Genomic DNA, 20,290 nt, shown 5'->3' with positions numbered 1-20,290 from the left:
GCTTTCATAATTCGTTTAGACTTGTGGGAGTGTCCCAAAAAGCTTCAAGTGCCACTTGGACTTCCACATTAGGACCCTACGTCTAGTATATGCTTTACTTGCTTTCATTTTTACTTGTTTAGCTCCTAAGTTCGTTTTAGAAGGCTTCCTTGCCTACTAGGGGTTTCGTGCACACACACACAACTACTTTGCTTGTTTGTGTGAAAACTTTGTTTTGTAAGAAAAGTATAAGGGGGTTTGGTAATTTCCACTTGAAAAGGCTTGGTTATTAAGTGGCTCCTTGTAGCTCACCTCCCTTGATAGTGCAACTTGTATACTTAGACCTCCAAGTACTTAGTATTACACCAAAAAGAAAAACTCTTTGTGAAAATCTTTATCACTCACTTTGCAAAATTCTTTAAAGATTTGTGAAAACCTTTTATCTTGCAAAAATGAGTGATCATTCCCATGAGAGTAGTGTGCATGGTCATCATTCTCCTAAGAGTCATAAGAGCACTAAAGATGAGCTTAGAAAACTTAGGGAATATATTAGGAAAAAGGACTTAGAAAATGAAAAAATTAATGAAACCATTAGAGAGTTGTTAAGTAAGCTTGTGGTGGGGGGTGAGACTAGCAAACCCCATGCCAATGAGAGACATGGGCATTCTAGGCCCAAAAGACATGATGGTGAAGGGCCTTCTAGGTCCCATAGACATATGTAGACCCCTAAAATTGTCCGGGTCGGAAATAAAACTCGAAGACTCTCGAAGATCAAAGGAAAGTCAGCCGGAAGGACTCCTGGAAGACCCTGGAAGACCCTAGGATGACAATCTGTAGGTTTAGAGGTCTTAGAGTAGCAAAAAATAAGAAAGTGGAGGGAATGAAGCCCAATACGGCCTCCCAAGGGTTCAGCACGGCCGTATTGAAGTTTCTGAACTTCAATACGGCTGCACTGAACTCAATACGGCTGCACTGAACTTCAATACGGCCGTATTGAGGTTTTTGAACTCAATACGGCTGCACTGAACTTCAATACGGCCGTATTGAGGTTTTTGAACTTCAATACGGCCGTATTAAATTCAATACGGCCGTATTGTAGTTCAAAACTTCAATACGGACCGTATTGACCCCCAGAGACCGTATTGAGCCTCATCCCTATAAATATGATGTCAATAGGACGTCATTATACACTTTGACACTGAGTTTTAACCCTCTTCTTGAGTATTCTGGGTTTTTTTGAGCAGTGCTCTGCCTAGAAATCACTCGGAGAGTTGATCCGACGAAGTTCTTGAGTCACGAGCCATTTGCTTGAGTCTCGAACCTAGTCGAAGGGAAATCCTCCGGATTTCCATAGTTAAAATTTTATAGGAGGGAGCGAGCGGTCTTGTAGAGGGAGGGAACGCCAAAACGCTTCCCAATTTCTGTCAAGATATATAAGAAAGCACGCTTCAAAGGTTTATCTCTTTAAAGTCCCTTCTTTTACCGCTTTCTGTGTGTACATATTTAAACTGTCATCATGTAGATAGTTAATTTATAATTGCTTAGAATAAATAGGGGTAATTTAGTAATTTCGCACTATTATTTTTAAATAATCTGTCATAGGGAACCCGAAAGGGGCGCTGTGGGGTGCTAACACCTTCCCCACGCGTAACCGACTCCCTTACCCGACTCTGGTTGTAATGGCCGAAGTCGATTTTTGAATCGATTGCCTTAAACTTCTTTTTCCAATGTTTTGAGTAAAACATTGGTGGCGACTCCATGAACCCTTCCTTTTTATGAAAACCACTAATCCATGGAGGGTCCCGTTTGGGATTAACATGGATTGGTGAGCCTTTTAATAAAATTGCTCGTTTGACGAGGTCTCAGTTTGAGAATAAGTCATTCTAGCAATCCATATTTTTAAACAAATAAAAGAGTCCAACCATCCTTCGCGAATGCCGAAAGCCCGTTTCGGGCCGGTGGCGACAGATGGCGACTCCGCTGGGGAAGCCTCGAGAGTCAGTCCCATTTAGTGACAGATTATTTTTAACAAATAATAGTTAAAAATTACTTCATTACCCCTTACTTGTATGATAACATGATTTATTTTTGTGGCTTTAAATAACTGTTGTATGTTTAATTTCCGCAATTGTTTGAAATATAAATTGCACACAAACCTTTGCACACAACAGTTCCCTCTATACCCGGGGGCATGAGTGGTAAGCCATAGGGAGTGGATGTTAGTACGGCCGGTTGTCGAATGGGTCTATAGGTGCCCGCAGACCGTTGTCGGAAAACATCACTCAAGGTGATAACCATGAACTCGAGTCCGACAGTGCGTTGGAACTTTCCATCGACTTACGACGAGAGGAATTGGGTCCCTATAATGGGGGCACCTTGGGGGCCTCAGACCGGTGAGAACAGTTAGAACCACCTTGAATATGCACTTTTCTGCAGGATACCCCTACCTCGTGATTCGCTCGTGACTGTTCGTGGATGAGTGAATTGTTTGTGCATTGATTATGTGAAATTGTTTGAGCATACATTGCATTTCTTTAAACATACAACATTCCTTTTTAAAATAAAAATAAATGGGAATAAGAATCTTCCATTACATGGTGTTAACATCTACCATCATCACATTCATGTAGGTAGTTTCCCTTTTCACCCAAAAAAATAAAAAATAAAAATATATACAAAACAAAATACCCAAAAAAAAAAAAGAAAAAAGGGTTATTTATCCAAACCAAGCAATATCATGCATCATCTTAGGGACATCCGAAAACATGATAATGCTTAGTTGAATAAACACAATGCATGCATATTCATCGCCATCATCTCATATCATGCATTCTTATCAAAGATCATGGAGGGATCTAGGTTTTCATTTCATACATCCCTCCTAATAAATCATTAATAAACATTAATAAAAAGAAAGAATTAAATCGATGCGTATGTTCAAAGAATGGATCGCACGCCGTTCGTTATTAAATGCAAGCCAACAACCGCATCAAGCGAACACACGTCAACTCCGTTGTTGGTAATCAAGACAAACAAAGGGGAAGGTCCAACACCATTAAGGATCATTGCTCCAAGGCCTTTCCTTTACGAATCAAATAAGGCTGTGCCATGGATATACGACATCCATTCTTCTGCCGACAGCGATATCTCCAACATCGCTGGACTTGGGGGCATGACTAGGAGTGGCAGGATCTACACTCCCGAAGATCTCCACGACAAAGCTCCCAAGAATAAAGGAAAAGAAAAAGAAGAAGAAAACCGAGGAAAAAGAATCCGAGGAGGAGACAGACGAGCTGTTAAAGTTTATCCGACAGAGCGAGTACTCCATCGTGGATCAACTTCATAGGACGCCAGCAAAGATTACGCTGTTGTCGTTGATCCTATGCTCCGAACGGCATCGGCAAGCTCTGTTGAAAGTCTTGAACGAGGCATACGTGTCGCACACTATCTCCCAAGACAAGTTTGAGGGGATTTTTAGTCACATCACGGCTAATGATCACCTCACTTTCACCGATGAAGAGATCCCCGCCGAGGGACCAAATCACAACAAGCCCTTGCACATCTCTGTAAAGTGCAAGGAGTATCACATCGCAAAAGTCTTGGTAGACAACGGATCTTCCTTGAATGTGATGCCCAAAAGAACGCTTGATCAAGTGGCAATCAAGGGAGTCCAAATGCGCCCGAGCAACATGATCGTTCGAGCCTTCGATGGTTCTAAAAGAGAAGTGGTGGGAGAGATCAATCTTCCAATCCAAATTGGACCCACTATCTTTAATGTCGAATTCCAAGTGATGGACATTACTCCCGCATACAGCTGTCTCCTCGGCCGACCTTGGATTCATGATGCGAAAGCTGTTCCTTCTACGCTCCACCAGAAAGTCAAATTCACAGTGGGTGACAAGCTGGTGACTGTACAAGCTGAAGATGACATACTCATCAGTAAGCCATCCACCATACCTTACGTGGATGCAGCGGAGGAAGCTCTAGAAACCGCCTTCCAAGCATTGGAAATTGCCAATGTTGAAACGTTTCCCCGAGAAATGAAGAAGGTAGCCTCCATGCTCACCTAGAACGGATACTTGCCAGGACAAGGACTTGGCAAGGATTCCCAAGGAATTCCCGAGCTACCCATTATCAAGGATAATCCGGGGAAACAAGGGTTAGGATACAACCCTAATAAAGATCAAAGGACGAAGAGGAATCAAGATCCTTCTCGACGTTCTTTAAGCCAGATCTTTAGGAAGGCCGGTTCACAAACGTCAAGGCCGGTTGTTGTCATCAAGTGTTCTTCTAATAGGGATGTTTAGACCTGATGACTATTAGAGATCACTCCTCGGGGACAGCCCGACCCCCGAGCCTCGATAGGGCACATGTTTCCATTATGATTATAATAAAATCTTTCTTTATTCTTTCTTATTGCTTCTTTTCTTGCTTGCAATAAATCTCTAGACCACATTATTTTAACCCTGTTTGAATAAGCATGAATGAGGTTAAAATTGTCTTAATAATAATAATCCCGCATCATTTTTATGTGGAAGTGTGTATGACAACTTGGAGCACCTTTCCTTGGCCTCAACAAGTGCCATCATGGATAAAAAATAAAAAAAAAAAGAAATCCTAAAAACAAAAAGCTCGGCAGGAAACCCAAAAAGGGGGCTGCGCAAAAATAAGAGCAAAGAACCCGCTAGGAATCCCACAAAAGGGTGACCTAGGCAAAAGTTAGGGTTACAAAAATAAACAAAAACAAAGGTCCGCTAAGACGCCACAAAAGGGTGTTTTAGGCAAAAAATAAGGACAATCAAAAAAGCAAAATAAATCCATGATGGTACCACCAACTGAATTCAACAAAGGGGCTCAAGAAAAGCTATCCAAGTTGTCAAATCACAAACGTTAATAACCAAGACGTGCTTAACTTCATAAGTGTTTAATCAAACAAGCCTAAACACTTAAGCCTACCATTGGCCAGCCATTCTTACAAAAACCGCTTTCAAAACAAATAAAAATCCCCTCTAAAACACAAACTTTCGAACAAAAAATATCTTTCCTTTCTTTTCTCTCTTGTCCCAAACGATTTTAGAATAATCTAGTGGAAACATGGAGATATAGTGGTCAATAGGAGGGTTGACACGTCTTCTAAAGGAAGGGGAGGATCACTGGGTTGATGACGCCCATCTCAATATAACATGCATCGTTCCTCGGTTATAGAAGTCGGCAGCGCACAGTCCGTCTGGAGGAATGGCAAAATTCAAACATAGAAACGCATCGGTTAATTCTTTTGAAAAAAAAAATAAATCAAATAGAATTAGGTGCATCATACCACATACATGCATACAGATGATAGGTGTACTGGAAGATCACTTATTCTCTGTTTATTGAAAAAACAAACAAAAAAACAAAAAACAAAAAAACAAAAAAACAAAAAATAAACTTCAGAAAAAACAATGCGCCCGTACCATGTTCAGTACACCCGCACTGAAATTAGGGTTACGAACAAATTTTCAACTCAATACGGGCGTACTGAAATGGATACGGCTGTATTGGCCATAAAGAAATTTTCAAAGACCTCATCATGAGGCAATTGCATAAAATAGAAAAAAAAAGGAAAAATTGCTTGTGTATGACAGCAGAAAAATCGACGAAAAGGCAATCTGTACAGAAAAAGCCAAAAAACGACAAAAAAGGCAAAAATACAGAAAAAGTCAAAATTCGACAAAAAAGGCAAAGATTCCGCATCATACAGAATAATTGAGCCTGGAGAGGCTTGCCGAAATAATACTCGTACAGAATAACTGAGCCTGGAGAGGCTTGCCGAAATAATACTCCCACAGAATAATTGAGCCTGGAGAGGCTTGCTGAAATAATACTCTCTCAGAATAACTGAGCCTGGAGAGGCTTGTCGAAATAATACTCCCACAGAATAACAGAGCCTGGAGAGGCTTGCTGAAATAATACTCTCTCAAAATAATTGAGCCTGGAGAGGCTTGCCGAAACAATACTCCCTCTTAGAATAATTGAGCCTGGAGAGGCTCGCCGAAATAATACTCTCTTAGAATAATTGAGCCTGGAGAGGCTCGCAGAAATAATACTCCCCAGAGAAACCTCAGGTCGCGCTCAGAACAAATCCCCAGCGAGAACTATCAAAGCAAGATCGTCAAAATCCCCAATGGAAGTACGATCTCCCAAGCAGAATATCCAAGTCAAAGGACTTAAACTTCTCCAGTGAAGATAGCTCTCCAGCTCAAGCGTTGAGTGAGGCTAAGCCTGCAGAGGCTTCCTAAATAATACTCTGGGATACATAAGATCCCCATTCCCCAGTCGCCTACTCAGAGGCATCCCTTTAAAAAAAAAAAAAAAAAAAAAAAAAAAAAAAAAAATCAAAATCAAAAATCCAAAAGATCAATAATCATTCCCTAAGTGGAATCCGGCTCTCAGCCAATCATTGAACGTCAAGCTGATACGCCTAACAGAAGAGGCCAATCACAACCAATGACAAAATCCCCTAGCGGATAACAGCCTACACAGAGGCAACAAAATCCAAAAATCAAAAAGAGCCACCCGAATAAGGATAACCGGGATACTCCACCAATGTCAAAGGACGTCAGCCAAACATAAGGCATCGCTCAATTCAAGAAGAGCATCTGTGTCTACACCCCAAGGAAACAGAAATTCCCCATGGGTACCAACAATGCAATGCAAGTTGGGGCACAGGAACCTATGAATGACTGCACATCCCCTAGACGGATCCCTGCGTTATCCAGCCCTCAGCGGCACAAAATCAGAAAAACCGTCGAAGCAGCATCGTGGACTGTGAAGACAAAATCATCTCAAAGCCTAAGAGGCAATACTTAGCTACCCAGTTGTCGAGAGCACCGAGGTATGCACAAGCCTGGAGAGGCAATACTTAGCTACCCAGTTGTCGAGAGCACCGAGGTATGCACAAGCCTGGAGAGGCAATACTCAGCTACCCAGTTGTCGAGAGCACCGAGGTATGCACAAGCCTGGAGAGGCAATACTCAGCTACCCAGTTGTCGAGAGCACCGAGGTATGCACAAGCCTGGAGAGGCAATACTCAGCTACCCAGTTGTCGAGAGCACCGAGGTATGCACAAAGCCTAAGAGGCAATACTCAGCTACCCAGTTGTCGAGAGCACCGAGGTATGCACAAGCCTGGAGAGGCAATACTCAGCTACCCAGTTGTCGAGAGCACCGAGGTATGCACAAGCCTGGAGAGGCAATACTCAGCTACCCAGTTGTCGAGAGCACCGAGGTATGCACAAAGCCTAAGAGGCAATACTCAGCTACCCAGTTGTCGAGAGCACCGAGGTATGCACAAGCCTGGAGAGGCAATACTCAGCTACCCAGTTGTCGAGAGCACCGAGGTATGCACAAGCCTGGAGAGGCAATACTCAGCTACCCAGTTGTCGAGAGCACTGAGGTATGCACAAACCTGGAGAGGCTACTCAACAATTTTCCCACCTGAAGACATTACAAGTCGGAAGGATGGCTTATTCCCCGGACAATTGGGTCAACTCCTTTACTTATCAAACGGTACACCAAAAGGCCGTTTGACTAAGTAAAGGGGGGGCAGCTGTAGACCCCTAAAATTGTCCGGGTCGGAAATAAAACTCGAAGACTCTCGAAGATCAAAGGAAAGTCAGCCAGAAGGACTCCTGGAAGACCCTGGAAGACCCTAGGATGACAATCTGTAGGTTTAGAGGTCTTAGAGTAGCAAAAAATAAGAAAGTGGAGGGAATGAAGCCCAATACGGCCTCCCAAGGGTTCAGTACGGCCGTATTGAAGTTTCTGAACTTCAATACGGCTGCACTGAACTCAATACGGCTGCACTGAACTTCAATACGGCCGTATTGAGGTTTTTGAACTCAATACGGCTGCACTGAACTTCAATACGGCCGTATTGAGGTTTTTGAACTTCAATACGGCCGTATTAAATTCAATACGGCCGTATTGTAGTTCAAAACTTCAATACGGACCGTATTGACCCCCAGAGACCGTATTGAGCCTCATCCCTATAAATATGATGTCAATAGGACGTCATTATACACTTTGACACTGAGTTTTAACCCTCTTCTTGAGTATTCTGGGTTTTTTTGAGCAGTGCTCTGCCTAGAAATCACTCGGAGAGTTGATCCGACGAAGTTCTTGAGTCACGAGCCATTTGCTTGAGTCTCGAACCTAGTCGAAGGGAAATCCTCCGGATTTCCATAGTTAAAATTTTATAGGAGGGAGCGAGCGGTCTTGTAGAGGGAGGGAACGCCAAAACGCTTCCCAATTTCTGTCAAGATATATAAGAAAGCACGCTTCAAAGGTTTATCTCTTTAAAGTCCCTTCTTTTACCGCTTTCTGTGTGTACATATTTAAACTGTCATCATGTAGATAGTTAATTTATAATTGCTTAGAATAAATAGGGGTAATTTAGTAATTTCGCACTATTATTTTTAAATAATCTGTCATAGGGAACCCGAAAGGGGCGCTGTGGGGTGCTAACACCTTCCCCACGCGTAACCGACTCCCTTACCCGACTCTGGTTGTAATGGCCGAAGTCGATTTTTGAATCGATTGCCTTAAACTTCTTTTTCCAATGTTTTGAGTAAAACATTGGTGGCGACTCCACGAACCCTTCCTTTTTATGAAAACCACTAATCCATGGAGGGTCCCGTTTGGGATTAACATGGATTGGTGAGCCTTTTAATAAAATTGCTCGTTTGACGAGGTCTCAGTTTGAGAATAAGTCATTCTAGCAATCCATATTTTTAAACAAATAAAAGAGTCCAACCATCCTTCGCGAACGCCGAAAGCCCGTTTCGGGCCGGTGGCGACAACATACACATGATGATGGGTCATCTCGGCCCAAAAGCCATCAAACACACACTCACTCATCTACAAGTGAAGGGTTTCATAGTAGTCACCATGATGATGGCTACTATCAAAGACCCCCTAGGCAACATAGGCCTAGGCATGAAACAACCTCTTCTAGAGAATCTAGGTTTGACCTTCCTCCCTTTCATGGAAAAGACAATGTTGATGATTACTTGGATTGGGAGATGAAGGTTGAACAATTCTTCACTTGCCACAATGTGAGTGAAGAGAAAAGAGTTCCTATGGCCACCCTTAGTTTTCAAGGGAGTGCCATGCATTGGTGGACTTCCCTAATGAGAGAAAAACAAATTATGAGAGAGCCCTCCATTAAATATTGGAATGAACTTAGGAGTGCCTTAAGGAGAAGGCACATTCCTCCTTATTTTGAGAGGGAGTTAATGGACAAGCTCCAAAGACTCCAACAAAGGAACCTTAGTGTGGAGGAATATAGGCAACAAATGGAGTTGCTTATGCTAAGGGCTGGAATTAGGGAAGAAGAGAGAACCACCATTGCTAGGTTCCAAAGTGGTCTAAACCTAGAGATTAGGGACAAGGTTGAGCTACTACCCTGTAAAGACCTTAATGAATTAGTTCAACTTTGTGTGAGGGTAGAACAACAACTTAGGAGAAATCCTAGCCTTAGGAAGGAATCTACCTCATACCCTAGAAAGGACTTCAAGAAGGAGGGTCAATCCTCCTATTCAAAGGATAGACCACTAGAAAAAGAAAAACAAAAAGAAAAACCTTCCGATGAGCCTAGAACTAGTTCTATTAAGTGCTTTAAGTGCTTAGGGAGGGGACACATAGCTTCCCAATGCCCCACAAAAAAGACCATGATCATTAGGGGCCATGAGATCCTAAGTGAAGAAAGCACTTCATCTTCTTCATCATCCTCAAGTGAAGAAGATGCTAGTCTTAGTTCTAGTGAGGAAGCACCATGTGAAGGTGACCTATTCATTGCTCAAAGGTTACTTACCAACCAACCCAATGATCAATCACAAAGAGAGAACCTTTTCCATTCTAGATGCAAAATTTTTAAGAAAACTTGTTCTCTCATTGTTGATAGTGGATCTTGTAATAACTTTGTAAGCCAAAGGCTGGTTGATAAGCTTAACCTAACTACTATAGCCCATCCTAAATCTTATAAACTTCAATGGCTTAATGAGGATGGACCTATAGAAGTTAAGGATCAAGTAAATGTTCCTTTCTCCATTGGAAAATATAAAGATGAAATTTTATGTGATATAATTCCAATGGATGCAAGCCACATTTTACTTGGAAGGCCTTGGCAACATGATAGGAAGGCCATTCATGATGGTGTTACAAACAAAATTCGCCTAGTCCACCTAGGCAAGAAACATACCTTGACTCCTCTTTCACCTTCACAAGTGTTGGAGGATCAAGTATTTATGAAATCAAAAAAAAGAAAAGAGGAGAAAAAGAAGGTTCTAGAGTTGGAGGGTAGTGTCTCCTCCAAGGAAGTTGTTCCTAGAAGTCAATTTTTAATAGAACATTCTATTAAAATATGTCTTCTAGTTGAACAACCTCTTTACCTTCTCAACACAAAAAAGACACTACTCTTGGAAAAGAGTAAGGAGGATAGTGTCTCCTACAAAAATCTTGTGATAAAGGAAAGTCACTTTTCTATTAAAAATGATTGCGAAAAGACTTTTCTTCTTCACAAAGATTTTAGCTCTTTTTCTATTGCTACCACGGACTTAGAGCTTAAGATCCACATCCTAAATAATTTTGAAAATAAAGGATCTCAAGTTCTTAGTCTTGTGAAGAAGAAGTGGACTTCACCTAGTTCTACTTCTTATGCTACTACTTTGGTGGTGCCCAAAGTAGACAGCCATTGTCTATTTAGGACTTCTCTTTCTTTAGTTGTTCTAATAAAGCACCCAACCTTTGATTTATATTGTTTATTAGATACATCTCATGGTGTTTTATTTTCTATTTTTGATCTTAAGGGTAGTTCAAACTTCTTTGAACTTAACTTGACTACCTCCCTTCAAGACCAAAATAGAATCTATGACTATTTTAAACTCTTTACACCCTCATCCATGATGTATCTAACATATAATATGATCAAGGGTTGTCTAGGTAGTTTCCTTATTATATTCACTTTGTTTTCTTGTAGAAGCCTAGGTTACTACATAGGGTACCTTAGGCAAGATATCTTAGTATATAGGACTACTTCACTAATTTGTTATAGTTTTAACACTTTCACATTTTTAGGATTTAGTTTTACACTTAGAATACACTATAGTGAGGATCCTATTCTTATGCTTAGAGAACCCATCCTTCCTAGTCTAAGGACCCTTGCTAGGATTATAGAAGGAATTCCTCATAGGGTGCACTTTCCACATATGTTATATGAATATGTCATCCCTAATACTTTGTTTCTTATTTTCATTGTAGGTGATGCTATCTTTGTGGAAGGACCCCTGGATTTGAGGACAAATCCTTTCGAAGGGGGAGGGTATGATGGAAATCTAATCCCCAAGGATCCCTTTGGAAGAGGTAAGACCAAGAAGGGTGAAGGGTGATCCAAGGATGCTCACACTTGAAGACCATTGGGCCTTTAACTAGGTCCATGGTTAGGAGGCTAGAGGAGGCTTCTAGAGAGGAGGTGCTTCTTAGACCTATGCTCAATATGAGTATTGAGTATGATTCCTCTTGTTAGTCTCATAGTCTTTATTGTAAATACATTGTATAGTTTGATTTCTTGTACCTTGTATATAGTAGATACTTGTATAGGTGTATTTTTGCCTTTGTATTTGTGAGGCACTTTATTTCCTTTTTAGTAGCTATTGTATATTGTTTCTAGGGTAGGTTACTTGGACACTTTGACTCCATTTAACCTAACCTAGAAATACATTTTTTTCTTAGTTTTTCTAGTAGGAGTGGCATTAGCAAAATAGAGAGTGTCCTTAGTAAGCTAGAGAGTGCTCCTAGAAATTTAGCCAAAGGTGGTCCTAGGCTAAAATTTACATATTGGACTCATTTTACTCCTAATTTTTCATAGATTTGATTTAGCTAGGTTCCATTCACATTGAATGAACCTAACTAAACCAAATTAACCATTTTCAAACGTGATTGGAGTAAAATAAGTCCAAAAGGCCGCCCACCTAGATGTGTTCACACTTGTGTTCACACTTGGCCAAATTGCTTGGTTCTTCTCAAGCTTGGAAGCTTGAAGCACAAGCTTCTCCTTAGCTTGCTTACCAAGCAAGCTAAGTGAGTAGCTTGCACTCCAAGCCTCTAGACCATGAGTGGTTAGCTAGACCTTACCATGGTTCCTAGTGAACCATGGTTAAGACTAGCTTACTCTCCAAGCCTCCTACTTCTATATTTTCGTTTTTCCTTCATTGTAAAACACTTTTGATGAATTAGAGATTGCATTTTCTGAGTTGAGTTCAGATTTCTCTCTTCCAAAAGTCCCTAAACCTCTTTGAGTGCATCCAATTCTCTTATCCCTTCCATAGAAGAGTATGGTGAGAATTGAAGGGGCTTATCTCTTCTTCAAGGAGTGGCGCCTCTTGGGAGAGTTTCTCCACCAACCGTGGTGGTCTTAAGGCCTCCTCCTCCATAGGAGACCTTAACCAAGCATAGGAAGAATCAAGGAGCCAAAGATCTAGGGAGGAACTTGAAGAGGATTCACATCAATCCGGATTCTCCAACAAGTTTTCCATCAGTTCTGGTCTTGTGCAATTTTTAAAGGCTCATAATTCTGAATTGGATATTAAAGTTCACAAAGTTTGAATCCAATACCTATGATGTGTTATACTTGTTTTGGTATGATTCTAAGCATTTAAGGAATGTGCATGTGGCTTGTATTGTGTGAGACATAGCTTGGTTTGTTTTTGATAATGCCAAAGGGGGAGAAAGGTTGTTGTGTGTATATGGTTGTTGTTTTGCAGGTATTGTGCTTGTGTGTGTATGATTTTGCAGGTTTCGTATGTTGAAAGTGAAAGCACAATGGTTGAAGCCTAGCTTGGTTTGTCATGTTTTGAGTCATGGTTTGTCATCATCAAAAAGGGGGAGATTGTTGAGCTTAGGGGAGCCTGAACTTGATGAGATCAAGATTATCTCTGAAGATTAAGAGAGTTTTGATGATCACAAAATGTTTTTCAAGGACAACAACAAACAACAACAACTTAGAAGACAAAAACAAAGTCAAAGAAAGTGCTATGTAATAGGGATTAATATGTACATTGTGTTGAATGAGTTTATTTGTTGTGTGTGTTGTGTTCATAAGCTAAATCTATATCTAAACTGATTAGAGAGTGTATGATGATGAGTTAAAGGGACTAAAAAGTTATTTTGAGACTTAAAACGAAGTTTTGAAAACTAACTCAAAATAATCGATTATCATTAAATATAATCGATTATTCCAGCAACGGGCAAAATGGGATGCCTTGCTGCAATAATCGATTATTTGCAAAATAATCGATTATCCTAGAAATAACTCTCTGGAATAATCGATTATCCAGCAGAATAATCGATTATATTGTTCTTGGTTAGTTTCCAGAAAACCTGAAGAACAAAATAATCGATTATTCTTTAAAATAATCGATTATCTGGGTCTAAGACTTTTATAAATAGTTTGAACTTTTTGAAACTTCAGATAAGAGTTAGAATTGAGAATCAAATTTAGAAAAGCGTTTTTGTGGAGTCTTTGTGACCATCTTGGAGATTTTTCTTTGTGAATCCAAGAAGAAAAACGTTTGTGAAAAACTTTGAGAAAGGATCATCATCACATTCTTGAAAGGGGAAGATTAATATTTTCTTCTGAATTCCAGGTGAATTCGTTCCTTAATTCTTTGTGAATATTTGTAAAATCTTGAGAAGGGTTTCTCTAGTGGTAAGGATTCTTGTAGTGGGTTTCTACAAGGGGTGCTTTCTTGGGGTCAAGAAAGTGGTTATCTTGAGTGTTGAAGTATATGCATGTGTGGTATGCTTGTAAACCTTCTTCATTAAGATAGTGGAACAAATCTTGATCAGGTTCTGATTGAGGACTAGATGTAGGTCACATGTGGAGTGGCTGACCCAGGATAAAAGACTTGTGCAATCATCTTCTACCTTTATCTTTTACTTTGAGTAATATCTTCATTGTACATTAAAGAAGATGATTCTAGATTAGCATGTGTGTGTGAATATTTGTGGTTTAAACTGAATTAAAGCATTACATTTGAACCTCATTATTTTTGTAATCAAGAAAGCATATAAAATTCATTCTTCTATAACAAGTCTTTAAAGAAGCTTTATTTGAAAATTCAGTCTTAGAAAAGTTTAAGTGAAATAAAGATCCTAAATACTCTGAAATTTTTAAAGGGTCATAGAATCCAATTCACCCCCCCTCTTGGATTGTGCCATTTTTTTCTAACAAGGTCTACTTGCAGATAAATAGAGAAGCGATCCAATCATACCTCTATATTTATTCATGTCTATGGATTTTCCATCTTCATCTTTGTCTAGGTAGAAAGCAGTGCTCATTGGTGTTGCCATTGGTTTGGAATTCTCCATTCCAAATCTTTTGAGCAAATTCTTACAGTATTTGTTTTGATTTATAAAAATTCCATTTTTAATTTGCCTTATTTGTAGTCCAAGGAAAAAATTTAATTCTCCCATCATGGACATTTCAAATTTACTTTGCATATCATTTGAAAATTCTTTGCACAAGTAGTCATTAGTAGCTCCAAAAATAATATCATCAACATAGATTTGTACTAAAAGGATGTCATTCATTTTTCTTTTGATAAAAAGTGTAGTATCAACTTTTCCCCTTGTAATATCTTTTTCCAGAAGAAATTTACTTAGTCTTTCATACCATACCCTAGGAGTTTGTTTTAATCCATATAAAGCCTTTTTCAACTTTAAAACAAGGTTTGAAAATTCTGAGTTTTCAAAACCGGGGGTTGTTCTACATAAACTTCTTCTTGAATATAACCATTTTAAAAAGCACTTTTAACATCCATTTGGTATAGTTTGAAGTCCATTATTGATGCATAGGCAAGTAACATTCTAATGGCTTCTAGTCTTGCTACAAGTGCATATGTTTCTTCATAATCTATACCTTCTTCTTGATTATATCCTTTAACAACTAATCTAGCTTTGTTTCTTATGACTATACCATGTTCACCAAGTTTGTCTCTAAAAATCCATTTTGTTCCTATACTTTGATGATTAATAGGTCTATTAACCAATTTCCATACTTGATTTCTCTCAAATTGATTTAATTCTTCTTGCATAGCATTAATCCAATGTTCATCATTTAAAGCTTCATCAATATTTTTAACTTCAATCTCAAAAACAAAAGACATATTATTGCATGCTTCTTTTAGAGAGTTTCTAGTAGTTACCCATTTTGTTATATCTCCAATGATATTTTGATATTCTCCACTCTCTTTGAGGATTCATGTTGGGTTGATCTTCTCGTATTATCGAATCCTCAGTTTCTTCATCTTTCTTTTCCTTTTGAATTTTCTCATTAATATGAGTATCTTCAAACCTTTCTACAATTTCATCAATAATATCCTTTCTTAATTGGACAAATAAGGTTAATTTCATAAAATACAACATGTATTGATTCCTCAATAGTCATGGTTCTTTTATTGTTTATTCTATATGATTTGCTATTTAGAGAGTATCTAAGAAATATCCCCTCATCTGATTTAGCATCAAATTTTCCTAAGTTATCTTTTCCATTATTAAGTACAAAACATTTGCATCCAAAAATATGAAAATGTGATATATTAGGTTTTCTTTCATTGAATAACTCATAAGGAGTTTTCTTTAGAATATGTCTAATTAAGGCTCTATTCATAGTATAACATGTAGTGTTAACAGCTTCTGCCCAAAAATATTTAGGAAATTTTGAATCATTTAGCATTGTTCTTGCTAATTCTTCTAAAGATCTATTCTTCCTTTCTACTACTCCGTTTTGTTGAGGAGTTGTTAGACCAGAAAAGTTATGTTCAATTCCATTTTCTTCACAAAATAAATCAAAATCTTTATTTTCAAACTCTTTTCCATGATCACTTCTTATGGAGACAATTTTAAGGTTTTTCTTGTTTTGAATTAGTTTAGCAAATTTTCTAAACACACAAAAAGTATCACTTTTATGAGCAAGAAATAAGATCCAAGTATATCTAGAGAAATCATCCACTAATACAAGACCATAGTAACTTCCACCAAAGCTCATAGTTCTAGATGGTCCAAACAAGTCCATATGTAAAAGTTCTAAGGGTCTAGAGGGTGTGACTATGTTCTTTGGTTTAAAAGATACTTTAACTTGTTTTCCCTTTTGACATGCATTACATAGTTTATTTTTCTCAAATTTAATCTTTGGTAATCCTATTACAAAATCTTTTGAGATTAATTTATTTAAGTGTTCCATGTTTATGTGAGCTATTCTTTTATGCCATAGCCATGATTCATCTTTTTAACTCATGAGGCATTGAGAATTATTAGAATTATTTTCTAATTTTATTTTATATACATTGTTAACTATAAATCCTATTATCTTAACATTTTTATCATTCTTGTGTTTAATTATACATTTTTGTGAGTCAAAGGACACTGAAAAACCTTTATCACAAAGTTGGCTAACACTTAATAAACTATGTTTAAGTCCATCCACAAGTAAGACATTTTCTATGGAGGTTGAGAAATTTGTTCCAATTTTCCGATGCCAAGTATTTTTCATTTGTTGTTATCTCCATAGGTTACATGTCCACTTCTCTTAGGAGTAAGGTCAATGAATTTTGAAGCATCTCCTGTCATGTGCTTGGAACATCTACTATCAATGTACCAAGTTTGATTTTTGGAATCCTTCAAGACAAAGAAAGGATTGATTTAGATACCCAAGTTTTCTTTGGGTCCTTATTGTTAGTATTAACAGAAGAACCTTTTGGAATCCAAACTAAATTCTTGAGATTGTTAAAATTCTTTCTAATATAGCATATTGATGAATTATGACCTTTCTTACCACAGTAAAAATAAGTTGTGAATGGAAAACTAGTGACTTGTGAGGATATGAAGAAATTTTTGTATTTCTTTTTGTAGTTTTTGAGGATTATATCCTAATCTTGCCTTATCGAATACACATCTTTGTTTTCCTAATATTATGTCTAAGTTATTTCTTCCACCTGTAAATTGTGCAAGAATGTTTCTTAGATTACTAATTTCTTCTTTAAATTTATTGCAAGTTGAACATGAATGATTTGTTTTATTAGTTTCTAACTTAGTTTTGATCTCTTGTTTTTCATTTTTAGAATTAATTATCTTAATTTCAGTTTTGAGATTATCTAATTCATTATTTAATTTTGAAATCTCGTTTTCTAAATTTGAAATTGTTTTCTTATATGATGACACTAATTTTGCAAGTTTAAATGATTCTTTATTTAAATCATTGAATGCATCTTGAAGTTCATCAAATGAGATTGAGATATCATTGTTAGAAGATGTTACCTCTTCTTCGCTTTCGTTGTCTTTGGCCATAAGTCCCAAATTTACAACTTCATTTTCAGAGTCACTTGTAGAATCCATGTCATTTTCTTCCCAAGTGATATAGGCTTTCTTCCCTTTCTTTTCTTTGAAATTTTTCTTGTTAGATTTTTCCATCTTTCTTTTATAGATTGGACATTCTAATCTCAAATGTCCTGGTTGATTACATTCATAGCATTTTGGAGTTGAAGAAGAGTCTTCTCCTTTTCTCTTATTGTTGAAGTTGGATCTTTTTCGGTTTCCTTTGTTTCTGAGGAATTTGTTGAATCTCTTTATAAAGAGGTTGAAATCCTCATCATCCTCTAAATCATCTTCCTCAATATTGTCTTCTTTCTCATCTTCTTCTTGAATAAATGATGATGTTTTGAGTGTTATCCCTTTCTTTCTTTTATCACTTTCCTCATATTGATTTAGTCTCATTAGTTCCATTTCATGTTCTTGCAGTTTTCCGAATAGTGAATACTTTCATTTTGATTCATTCTAAATAATTCATATTCATGGATGAGAGGGTTTCTCCTAGATCTTTTAACATCATTTGTGCCTTCATGTGTTATTTCTAATATGTCCCACATTTCTTTTTCATTTTTACAATTTGAAATTCTAAAGTATTCATCTATTCCTAATGCAGAAGTAATTATATTTTTAGCTTTCAAATTACATTGAACTTTTCTTCTATCATCATCACTCCATTAATCTTTGGGTAAATCTTTTATTTCATGACCTACTACAATAGTGGGAATGAAATGACCATTTTCAATAGCATCCCATATGTTTAAATCTATGGCTTCTATAAAAATTTACATCATAGATTTCCAATAATGATACCCTTCACCATTGAATATAGGAGGTCTATTAATAGAGTTTCCTTCGGGAAATAAAAAATTCGATGAGGCCATTTCAATTCTTGAGGCTTTTAAGCCTTATACAAGAAACCTGCTCTTGATACCACTTGTTAGTTAAGTAGCCTCGTATAACTTAAGAGGGGGGTGAATTAAGTTATCTAATTTTTCTTCCTTTATGAGTTTTTTAGAAATTCTTTCTTATTAATTCAATATCATAAACAAATTGTATGTAATGATGCAAAAACTTCACAATCACAATTAAAAGTATAGGGAAAGAGAATTGCAAACTTGATTTTATATTGGTTCGGTCAACTTTGCCTACATCCAGTCCTCAAGTCTCCCACTTGAGATTTCCACTATTCTTGTAACTCTTACAAGACTTAAATTCTCCAACACCTTGGAATTCTCTTTCCTTGTGTTGAGAATCACAAACCAACAAGGAGAACAACACTTTCTCCTTTACAGATCAATAGATGAAGTGAATAAAGTAGAGCAACTCTCTTTTGAAGAGTGGATTTTACACTTTGTTGATCTAGTAGAACTCTTTAGATAATTTTGCAAATGACTTTGGCCAATTGATTTTTAAAGAGAATTTTCACAATTGAGTTCGTAACCTTCCTCTGAAAAATTATAGGTATTTATAGACAATTGTTTCTTAGGTTATGTCTTTTCATGAAGAGTTGTAACTTTCTATAATTTTTCAGAAAATAGGCTATGGTAATCGATTAAAAGACTTGGTAATCGATTACAATGGTTTAAGTTTAAAATGTTTGAAACGTTGTATAATTTAAATTCAAATTTTGAAGTTTCATCTTCTGGTAATCAATTACAAGAACCGGTAATCGATTACCAGAGCACGTTTAACATTTCAATTTTGAACAGAGAAGTTTTCATCCTCTGGTAATCGATTACATGTCTGGGTAATCGATTACCAGACTGATAATACCAAAATTAGCTTTTTGAAAACTTAAGATATAGAAAGCTTCTATTGTCCAGTTAAAAATATTTTTGTTTAATCTTTTGAATACTCTTTTGCTTTCTTTTCAAACAACTTATTTTTATATTCAAAAAGATTAAGTTTAGGTTTTCTTGAAATCCTTATTTTAATGGCCAAGTAATCTTATGCAATATTTCTAAAGATTTCTTTTTACATATATAACTAGGTTGACAAGACTTATCTAGTTAATACTTTGATATTTTGTTTCTTGATCAACTTGCTTTAACTTGACCTCTTATCTTCTACAATGCTTTGGCATCATCAAAACGTTATGCAGATGTTCTTCCACATTTTCCCCCTTTTTGATGATGACAATTAACTGTGAAGGGAAAGAAAATAAAATAATACATTTCGATCACTCCCCCTTTGTCTCCCCCTTAGTAAAGCATTTTTTGTATTTAAATAGAAATTTGTAGTGATCAAGTTATATTGTTCTAACCATAAAAGCTAATTTTTTTTATCATAGAAACCAAGAGAAAAAAATGGTTGTTTCTTTTCCCTTGTTATTTTCTTCTTTTCCCTTCCTCTCCCCCTTTGGCAACATCAAAAGGAATGAGACAACAAATATATAGAATGAGATAACAAACACCATTCAGAACAGAAGTGAAAAACAAATATGTCCCAATAGCAAAGTAGTTAGAGTCAAACGTGCAGAAAATCCTAGAACACACTTAAAACCAAGAGTTCAGAAATTGATTAAGAGTAACCCAAAACATAAGGTAAACTAAAAGAAAACTATCAGAACCATATTCAACTAGCTACTCGGAAGGTCGGCGAAGAGATTTTACTTCATCCTCAAGACGAGTCATGTGAGTGTCAAGGGAATCAAACCGTTCACCAACATAGAAACGAAGATTTCTAATTTCATTGAGAACATCTAAGAGACGTGTTGATGAAGAATCCTGAGGAGGTGGTGAGGGAGTTCTATCATCAGGATCAACTGCTTCAAAATCCCGCTTCCTGACCCAGGTGTTTTCCAGTGTCTTCTTGTATCCAAAATAAGCAATCGCAGTGGCCCCAATCTCAAAGAACCTCTTAATTGGAACCCATGTTTCATCATCCAGAGGAACATTAAAATGTTCCAA

Source organism: Cajanus cajan, chromosome 2, assembly GCF_000230855.2.
Source record: "Cajanus cajan strain Asha chromosome 2, NIPB_CcT2T_4, whole genome shotgun sequence".
Lineage (NCBI taxonomy): Eukaryota > Viridiplantae > Streptophyta > Magnoliopsida > Fabales > Fabaceae > Cajanus > Cajanus cajan.
The sequence above is the reverse complement of the archived record's forward strand: the minus strand, read 5'-3'. Positions refer to the sequence as shown.